This window comes from Lactuca virosa, chromosome 4, assembly GCF_052849685.1.
Source record: "Lactuca virosa cultivar CGN04683 chromosome 4, Lactuca_virosa_CGN04683_v6, whole genome shotgun sequence".
Classification (NCBI taxonomy): Eukaryota; Viridiplantae; Streptophyta; class Magnoliopsida; order Asterales; family Asteraceae; genus Lactuca; species Lactuca virosa.
The window spans coordinates 375,372,777-375,383,879 of NC_136429.1; the positions used below are offsets into that span (position 1 = coordinate 375,372,777).

Genomic DNA, 11,103 nt, shown 5'->3' on the forward strand with positions numbered 1-11,103 from the left:
GTGATGTGAGATGTGAGGAGATGCCATAATCTTGACCTGCGATGTTGAGATGTAGAGATGTAGTCATATACCAGAGTATAGATGGCGACCACGGACTATTCTAGATAGTCATGTGGAAACACCAGCAGGCTCATAACCTGTGGGTGATGAATTACGAGTTCAGGCGATGTTGTAACTACGTATTCATGCGATGATACTCTAACCCTAACTATAAATTACAAGTTCAGGCGATGTTATAACTACGTATTCATGCGATGATACTCTAACCCTTATCGGACATGTATTAGGGGAGTAATCCCCGAATCAGTACCGTCTATGCGATGTAGGCGATGATCCTTAGGAACGAACATATAAGGAAATGAGATGTAAGGAGATGAGAGGTAACTACGGTTGGGTTTTAGTATACTACAACATCATATGGTGCACATACAACCCTAAATGCTTTGGATCTATGTTTTCTCTAATTATACATGCAATGTTGTTTCCAAATCATGAAGCCTACAACTAGCATACAATTGACATAAACAACATAAAATTGAATTATAGAATTACCTCTTTGTTGTAGCTTGTACTTTTGGTCTTTAAGAACTTAGCACCTCAAATGCGATGCCTCAAACGGTTCACAAACAACATGAACAAATGGAGGGCTTTTGAGAGAGAATATCCTTGCATAAAATCGGCTCAAATGAACTCTTAGAACATATGTAGTAGTCGATTTTAGCTATAGGGTGACATATATATATTGTAGGATTCTAAGAGTCATGGTTAAACCCTAATCCATACCCTTGGGCTTATTATCCATGATCCATGATCCATATGGACTAACTCTTTATGGATTCTTTCATAAACTTAGTCCATCATGTATCATAAGCCCAAACAATATATATAACTAATTTACACAATTAGTCCCCATTAATCTAACTAGTCTCTTTTGATCACTAAATTAATTCTTGATCAATACTAATTAAATAATATGATTTCATATTAATATATTAGAACTTATAATATATTAATAAATCACAAATAACCTCTTCTCAAAAAGTACATCCTATCAAATTGCTCTGGTGAAGGCAACCCAAATGGACCATGCTACTCTCGGGTCAAGTACATACCAATTATAGTTATGGGCTTAGACACCTAATCCAACAGTCTCCCACTTGGATAAGTCGAATAACTATTATTGCAAGTATGACTCCACCACCCGACTAGCAATCGTAGCTCTTAAAAGTTGTTGTCGAACTCTGACATAGTCAATGACGCGTCCATTAGATACGGGATCATATATTCCTCCATTCTAGATATCGTATGAACTGAGACATGGATTATAATCATTCTCTTTTTCCATCTGTTGTTTCCTGATTTCCGATTTATGACGACTGACTAATTGAACAAATCAAATCAGTCCAGGCTTGGCCAAGCACTTAGGGTTGTCATCACTAAATCATCGAGGGGCCCAGAGATATCGCTTTTATCCCACTAAGGGTAAAAGGAATGGATAAACTTCGACTCATATGCTTGCTATATTTACTCATCAAATCACACACAACAATGCGTTTTATAACACCAAGTTACTGGTGCGTTTACGCATCATCAATGTGCAACCGATTTGTAAGCTACAACTCACGCGTCTCTGTTTTAAGAATATAAGATATTATCATCTCACAATCACTCATGATAAAATCCATGAAGTGATTCAGATGAGTGTGGGTTTAATCCAGTACTCGAATCTTATTCCAGGAGTACTCTTGAACACTGCCGCAAACTTGTGCTATGTCTAAAACACCTAGACAATCTACAGTCAGATTCATGACAGTCTTGCCTCAATACCTACTTCCAAAGTATGATCGACTATGGATAGTTTGAATAACCTAGTTATTCGGGAATTCAAAACATGCAAAGTGAAACACAAGAATAATCGAATCCAATATGGTCTTAAAACTTATGAATATAAATAAAACACCTTTTATTTAATCACCATATTGATTACACATTATTCATTGTATAATGTTTCGATTAATCAACTTAATACTTAAATTAAAACAATAGTTATGCCATGCTCCAAGCATGCACACTATGTTTGTCTATGGTCCTTCCTTTGTGAAATAGATCAATTGAAAGCATTTCAATGACACTCATTTCACAATTCCAAATCCTTATCGTAAATGTAAGAATACCAAATTCTTGTCATTTGCTATAATCTGTTTAGATTCTAAACTTATATGCAATGATCCTCTTGTAATGACTATGCACAAAAGTCATAGAGACTTGGCAACAAACATTACAAAGTATTCCAATGGAGAACAATTCCATGGAAACGAAGTATCACATTAAAAGTACATTCCTTTGAACATCCTTCTTGCATTAAGTTTTCTAATCTTATACTGATTTAAAGAATAACTTCCACTTATGGAAACATTTCCATATTCCTATTTTGACTATCACTTCTGAACAAGAGTTACCTCTTCTCAGAGTATGTCAACATGGTCCTTCCAAAATTTACAATATACTTCCAACTGTCCATAAGCAACCAATCTTTGGTAAACCTCAGATTGTCCTCGACAATTTCTTAACCATTTTAGTCATATCTCGTTCTAGTCCCTTTTCTCTCTTAATGCCCTAGGCATTTGGAAAATTAGAACAGATTAATGTTATAGCATATGTAATCGATCCTATACCCGAAGCATATGGGATACGATACATAATGTCTTACATAAAGACGTGATACTTTACCAGTCTCTTGCTATAACATTTCCATATATAGAATTTCCTTATGTCGAATCTTTTCAACATAATATTCATATATATCCTTGACTAAATTTGATTAAAATCTCAATCTAAGCTTTTAGATTTAAAATGAAGTATGAATTCCTCTCCCTTAATTATAGCAAAACAACTTTTCAAACCCTGCAACTTTGCGAATTGAAACTTTTGTTCTCTATAATTAACATTGCTAACTCGCAACACTTAACGTAATAATTGTGCTCCCACTAGCATAATAATTACAATCTTATTAGCATAACACTTATGCTCCCACTATCTTTGACATGTACCCAAAAATCAGCTGGACTTCTAGAAATCAATACTTATTGACTTTCTTACCAAAGTTCAGATTTCTGATACGAGATGCTTCAATAAGACTTTATCTAGGCTTCTCAAATTCATACACCTTTCCTTAGATAGCTTACATGTGTTTCTAAACAATTTCAGAACTTACAATAATAAGTGTCAAATGTTTAGACCTTTTGCCATTTCTCATAATTCGAACTATGAATAGGGATGCCGTAATCATAATCGAATTTGAGAATGCAAATATCACAATTGCTATCTCCTTAAAATCTACTTAGTGAAAGAGTTTCCTTACAATCATTTTCATGAATTGGAGAGAAACCTTATGACACTTAGATTTTATGATGTATGTGTTCCTATCCATGTGAGTTTGTCATAACCATAATCACAAGACAAGGTTAGTGACAAATCCAAACTCATATGGAATGATCTTGTTCAATCTTAATTTCTTGCCACCTGGCAGCACAAGGGCCTACCATTGCTTCCTGATTGTTATGCAAATAATTGAGAACTCATAGAACTCACATGTGTAGTCAACTTAACTGGAATGGGCACGGAAACAAGAATACGTCAGCACGATAGGTTCCAAACCTCAAGTCGTGTGCTAGTGATAAACAATAGTTTCATTCTTGATTAGTTCTAGAAACTTTTCAAGTTGTTTCAGACTCCCACTGACCTTTTGACATATAAGATTCTCTTTGTTAAGAAACATTATGTGACAACAAATATTCAAGAGTTAGTGTGGTTTCTTATCAAGACAAACACTTCACACAATTTGTTTTATTTGGTATTTGTCTTATCCAAAACATCACAACTTACCAATTTCAAATATACAAGAATAAGAAACATTTTACTCTACATTTAATGAGTTTTATAAACCTTTCTTAAGACTATGTCACTTAAGTTACAATCTTCGAGTATGACTCTAAGACCTGATTTTGGAACGTAGTATGATTTATCTTCTTGATTTAACCATTTCAACAATTCATAATTCCTCTTCTTAGCCATACAAATGCACTAAGATGCCCTTAGATGATCAATTGTGATATGGTTTCATAATCACTAAGATGATCATAAAACACGATACTAAAGTACTTTCCTTTCTTCTCAGATTGGAGAAATATTTATCTTTCTGCCTAATTTGATTCTTCTTATTCGTTTTGCCATACATTGAAACTTTTCCAATTATTCATAATTACACTTAATCTTGTAAGCACAACCATATTTACTAAACTTTAGCAAATCATAACGAATAGTCTTATCATTCTTTGTGGTGGACCTGATCAGCGTACAACCAAATGTACCCGATCCCCTAGTTCTTCACTTGACTCACATATACATGTGAACAAGGAATTAGTCTTAATTTCCCAAAGATGAAGTTCTCATTTATCACACAATACAAGTTGCGGGATTCCAAGTTTCTATCCAACTGAAACTTGGGTGATGAGAATCTTTCCTTATTTGGTAAATATTGACACTACCACAAACGAAAGAATCAAATACATTTTCAAATATTGCTATCAATGGAAACATATAAACAACAATTTTCACAAATGCCATTGTAAGGAAACTTAAAATAAGATAAATTTCAAAAAAAATTCTTTATTTATAAAAATTGCGGAAAACTTTTCCTTACAATGCAAATACATATGAAAACTATGTTTTTATCTATTCCTAACCAATCTATCATAACTCTTAAGCAACAGCTCAAAATTCCGATCATCGAACCATGCGATCGAAATCTGTCTCTTCACGATCAGAATCAGCTTACTCTTACTTTAAGCTTCCTTTCTTTCCTTCGATTCTACAAAACATCAAAATGTAATTACATTACATCATGTATTAAGAATCTCCAAATAGGAACTTAATAGAGTTAGATAGTGGACTTACCTGAAGTAGATTCAAACTTTTTGACTTTACCATCCTTGCGATCTTTCAGGTAAATATGGCAGCTTCGCAACCAATGCCCTTTATTTTGGCAACAGAAACATATGGACTCTTTGGGGATGGTACATGGGACTATCTCAGACTTAGCCTTTCTCTTTACCATTTTGGTCAAATGACTTGACCATGGTCGATCCCTTTCCATTGGGAAGAGAAAGTTTTCATGGACTTCCAATGTTACCATTGTCAATGTCCATGGAAGTTTGGGAAATAGATCTTCCAATCAAATTTGCATTACCAGTGCGCCAAATCATTGATGATTCAGCAGCAACAAGCAGATATGTTAGATCAATAAGGGTAATGTCGTGATCTTCCATATAGTAGTCCTTAAAGAACCCGCTATATGACTTAGGGAGTGATTGAAGAACCAAGCAACTAGAAAAACAGCCTTTAATGACGCGCAAACAATGACACGTAGTGATTTACGATACGCAAAAGCGTGCGTCCTAAAAATAATGTCATCTCTTATAAAATTTGAAGGATAGAGGACACGCATTTGTGCGTGCCCTAAAATTAGTGTCCAAAAAAACACGGAGGGCGCATATGATAAAATGTGTGTCGTGTGCGCACGTCGCTTTATATTTTTTTTTATAAACACGCGTTTTAGAAGCTCGCGGGGGAAATGAAATTCCAAAAGATTGAAAAGCCGCCATGCTCTCCTCTACCTTCTTTCAATCGTTCTTCTCTCTCTCTCTCTCACAATAAAATACAAAAAAAACCTTCAATCGGAGAGCCACGATGTCTCTCTCACCGTCACTGCTCTTTTCCCCGACAACAGCATCACACCATCACCAAATCTCTGATCTCCGACCGATGTCTTCACCCATTCTCTGCCCCCGCTCTAATTCGCTCAGTCAAATATCCAAAAAACAAACCACGGTGTGCTTCTCCTTTCTCCCATACCAGTCGGCAGAAATCAAGGAGTCTCGTGCCTAAAATTCTATATAGGGCCACAAAATTGACTATTGTTGGAACTAGGGTTCCGGTTCTTAGTGAAATCGAAGGTTTTTTGGTCACCAGGCCATGAAATTGAAATCAAAGGGGTATAGTTGTTGGACCACGACTATTGTTGGAACTAGGGTTTCGGTTCATAAACCCTCCATCTACTTCTCTCGATCTTCAGTTCCTCAAGTACTTTCTCAGCCTCTCAATCAATGGAAGAGTTGTATCACAACTACAAATTTAGAGTGATTTCCATACCAAGTAGAACAGCAGCTCCATTACAATCAAGGTCTCGAAACTCCATGGTCAATCACCATCAACATTCTGCTTCTATATTTTTTCCAGAGGTTCGTCTTCCTTTATTATGAGTTTTATAACCTTTTTAATCGAACTGGATTAGCCCTCGATACCTAATGTTATCTTTTGCATTGTTGCTTCTGCTCCGTTCTTGTTGAAACCTCCCCACATTTTCATGTCAAATTCGACACTTTTGTCGAAACATAATTTATGATTTCGAGTTGGAAATCAACAGAAAAATGTCTTTGTTATCAGATTTGAATCTCATTTTCTCACCAAATATTTACCGAATTCCACTTAATTGATCGGATGTCTTTTTCCCTCTTTACACTTCGATCGACAAACCAGGTCACCTAAAATCACCGGTTATCTTTTTCCTTTCTCAAAATTGATCGCACCTCCAAGAACCGCATGTATTGTTTTTTCCTTTTCTGGTTCGATTACATCCCCTTCTTCTCCCTTCTTGTTATTTATTTATTTTTTTGATTTGAATGTGAGGTTGTGAGGTGGCGCTTCAAGGTTGTAAATGGGTGCTGAGGATATGATGTTTTGTGATTGTTCTGTGATGGAGAAACAAGGGCATGTTTGTATGGTTGATTAACAGGGATTCAATGGTGTTGAATGTTTTTTTGTATATATAGGGCTTCATGTTTCTCAGTTCCTCCCACCGTATTCATGTTAACTTGTGTTCGTTGTTTAACTGTTGGTTTTCAAGCCTTTAAAATGTAGAGGAATTCTATTTTTATGTGGTGCACACCAGCTGTTTGTTAAATTGCCACCATGATTCATTTATGTTATCTTCCTGGTTAGTGCCTCTTCTCGAAGCTTATTATTGCTTATCCTAAACAAACATCTTCTACAGCAATGAAAAGTAGTTAAAACAAACATCTTCTATTTTTATGTGGTGCACACCAACTGTTTTTCTAGTAGAATATTCTAGAAGATTACTTGATGTTTCGTAGATATTTATAATGTCGTATTTATGGAAACACTGGAGGTGAAGATCGTGATGCCTCCATTGATGCTTTTACTGATTTGGTAATTTTGAAACCTCATAATTAACATTCATGAAGCATATTTGATGTTTATTTATTTGCTCTTTTTTGTTCTTAGGGGTCGTCATGCTTCAAAGTTGACTAAAGAAGAAGAGGATGAAGAATATCTCAAAGAGGAAGAAGCTGGAGCAGGACATACACATTTGTTGGTGCAGCCCTCTTGTAAGATTCCCTCTTTTTTCCTCTTTAGACTGGTGTCATTAAATTTAAGATTGAATTTGTGAAACAATTCAATAACCACTCTAATTCTACTTTGTTTAGATTACTGGGTATGATTTGTTACATTGTCTTGAAAAATGTCAATGTTTGACATAGAACATATCTTACAAAGCCTGATTAATAAGCAAATACCCAAGCTACTTAACAAAGCTAGTTAAGAAAACTTTTGACTTTGAAGTTGTTTCTGAATTTTGACTTTGGGTTATGTTAAACTTTTAAAAGGCATAACAGGGAAGATGAGAGATTATCAACGTGTTGGGTTAAATTGGATGATAAGACTATATGAGAATGGTATAAATGGAATTATTGCAGATGAGATGGTATGCCAATAATCTTTATCCTTATCATCACTTCAAAATTAACTCAACTCACTTGATAACAAATATGTTTTTTTATTATCATTTCAGGGGCTTGGAAAATCTCTACAAACCATCTCATTACTTGGTTATTTGCGTGAATTTAGAGGAATAACTGGACCCCACATGGTTGTGGCTCCTAAATCTACACTTGTTAACTGGATGAATGAAATTAAACGTTTTTGCCCAATATTGCGTGCTGTAAAGTTTCTTGGTAATCCACACGAAAGGGTATGCTTTTAAATTTTGATTTCAGTTATTTTAAAACTAGTTTTTATACACTTGTAAACTATTAACACCTGATGTTTACAGAAATACATACGTGAAGAGCTACTTGTTGCTGGAAAGTTTGATGTATGTGTCACCAGTTTTGAAATGGCTATTAAAGAGAAGACTACCTTACGTCGATTTAGTTGGTGTTATATCATAATTGATGAAGCTCATAGAATTAAGAATGAAAATTCTCTTCTTTCAAAGACCATGAGGATTTACAATACCAATTATCGTCTCCTTATCACTGGCACACCACTTCAGGTTTAAAGCTTTTGCATTTTACTTACTTACTTCTATATGTTTGGATTTTTATGTTGATCAATGTTTTTTTGGGTGTTTACACAGAACAACCTTCATGAGATTTGGGCACTGCTGAACTTTTTTGCTACCTGAGATTTTTAGTTCTGCTGAAACCTTTGATGAGTGGTTTCAAATTTCTGGTGAAAATGATCAGGAAGAGGTTGTTCAACAGCTTCACAAGGTATGTTGGTGCTTGATAAGAAAAAAAATCTTGAAAACACATTTATACGTACAATGCGATAATAAGAAAAATAAAATGAAAATACAATGCTATGAATATATAAAATGTTAGTGAGCTGCTATTATTGACAGATAGTTGAAAGTGCATTGCTGTTTATTGCATCAAGTTTTCGATATCATTCTTTAATGTGTCTTATTAATTTTTCTGCTATATCTGTGTTTAGGTGCTAAGACCTTTTCTTCTAAGAAAATTGAAGTCAGATGTTGAGAAAGGTTTACCTCCTAAAAAAGAAACCATTCTGAAGGTTGGAATGTCTCAAATGCAAAAACAGTATTACAAGGCCTTACTACAGAAAGATCTTGAGGTTGTGAATGCTGGAGGTGAGAGAAAGCGCCTGTTGAATATTGCCATGCAGCTCAGAAAATGTTGCTATCATCCATATCTGTTTCAAGGAGTTGAACCTGGTCCTTTGTATACTACTGGTGACCATCTTGTAACAAATGCAGGTGAACCCCTCAACTTCTTCCCTGTATCTAAAATGGTCCCTCGTAGTTTGGATACGATCAAGTATTACAAATTTTATGCTTTATTTTGAAGAAATGGAAACTCTTGCATATAACCCTTTTGGTAAAATTGAAGTGTCTTATTATACCTGATGCTCACCATATGTATTTACTGTTAAAATCACAGGAAAAATGGTGCTTCTGGACAAGTTGCTTCCAAAATTGAAGGAACGTGATTCAAGGGTGTTAATATTCTCACAGGTTCATACTTTTAAAATTTATATTTAGTATTGGTGTAGTGAAGTATATTTGTTATTATATTAAAAGAAATTGTGGTATACTTATGCTATTATAGATGACAAGGCTGCTGGACATTCTAGAAGATTACTTGATGTTTTGTGGATATTTATATTGTCGTATTGATGGAAACACTGGAGGTGAAGATCGTGATGCCTCCATTGATGCTTTTAATAAGCCAGGAAGTGAAAAGTTTGTGTTTTTATTATCAATAAGAGCTGGAGGGCTTGGTATCAATCTTGCCATTGCAGATATTGTCATTTTGTATGACAGTGACCGGTAAGACATGGCTTTTTCTTTATAAAAAAATTTGTGGTTTTGTTTAATTGAATATAAATTTTATTTTGCAGGAATCCACAAGTGGATTTGCAAGCTCAGGATCGTGCTCATAGAATTGGGCAGAAGAAAGAAGTTCAAGTGTTCCGATTTTGCACTGAGGTTCCTTTATAGCTTCTTTCCTTTCCATTTGATTGATAGTTGAAATGATTGTTTACTAATTTTAATTGATTGTAAACATAAACAGCACACTATAGAGGAGAAAGTCATTGAAAGAGCTTATAAAAAGCTTGCACTTGATGCTTTGGTTATTTAACAATGACATTTAGCTGAGCAAAAGAGTAAGCATTTCTTCATATCACCTTTTTACTAGTTTCCATTACTTCTAAATAACATGTCATCTTTTTTTTTTGGCATTTGTAAACAAAGATGAGCTGTTACAAATGGTGAGGTTTGGTGCTGAAATGGTATTCAGTTCAAAGGATAGTACAATCACAGATGAAGATATCGATAAAATCATTGCTAAGGGAGAAGAGGCAACTGCAGAACTTGATGCCAAGATGAAAAAATTCATAGAAGATGCAATCAAGTTCAAAATGGACGACAGTGTGTACATTTAATTTTCATGCATCTTGATTTTTACTTTCTTTATTGTATTCTAACTTCTAATGGATTACATATCCAACTGCTGATTTGAATGATTTTGATGATGACAAGGTATTCAGCTGTTCTCTTGTCCTATGATTATGTTGTATTTCTATGTTGTGTCATGCTCATAACTTCTTGATGACTGTGTGTTTTAATTTATGAAGGATGAGAACAAAGTTGACTTTAAGAAGTTATGAGTGATAACTGGGTGGAGCCTCCAAAACGAGAGAGGAAGCGCAAGTAATTATTGATTTTTTTCATCAACATAATTGTTTCTTCTTTGTATGGCTAGTTCTCCTCTCTTGACCATGGAGTAAGCAAGTTGTCTCTTCTGTCAAAGGTTAGAATCACGAATTACAATCAAGACACGTGATTAGTTGTATATGTTGAACTGTATATTATTTGATATTTTTGCAACGGGTGTTAGCAGTGACTGTGAGATTCATTCAAAAGGATGCAGAGGAGAAGAAAACATCATTCAATCCCAGACCATATTATTTAATATTGTATAACATAGATTGATGATGCTTGAAGCCTTTTTGAATACTAATGTGTTGATGATGAAAACATGTATCATGTGGAAACAGAAGAAGCATAACAATAAGAAGTACAAACAAGAAGGTGTTCCTTAATAGCAATGTAGTATTAGGTTATATAGTTAGGGAAAACCTCTTAATAGCAATGTACAATTAGACCCCCTTAATACCAATGTATTACAATTTTTTGACATGATGTTATTGGATGAA

The 11,103-nt window shown here is 34.6% G+C and overlaps 1 pseudogene across 1 annotated transcript; it reads left to right on the forward strand.

Moving 5' to 3' along the window:
• Positions 1–7,231: 7,231 nt before the first annotated feature.
• On the forward strand, positions 7,232–10,329 carry LOC145106363 (ISWI chromatin-remodeling complex ATPase CHR11-like; annotated as a pseudogene). Its single transcript, XR_013707547.1, has 12 exons — positions 7,232–7,287; positions 7,363–7,466; positions 7,746–7,843; positions 7,931–8,110; positions 8,192–8,413; positions 8,498–8,633; positions 8,857–9,139; positions 9,324–9,397; positions 9,492–9,712; positions 9,784–9,871; positions 9,957–10,051; positions 10,128–10,329. The product of XR_013707547.1 is annotated as an ISWI chromatin-remodeling complex ATPase CHR11-like (transcript).
• The last annotated feature ends 774 nt before the right edge of the window (positions 10,330–11,103 follow it).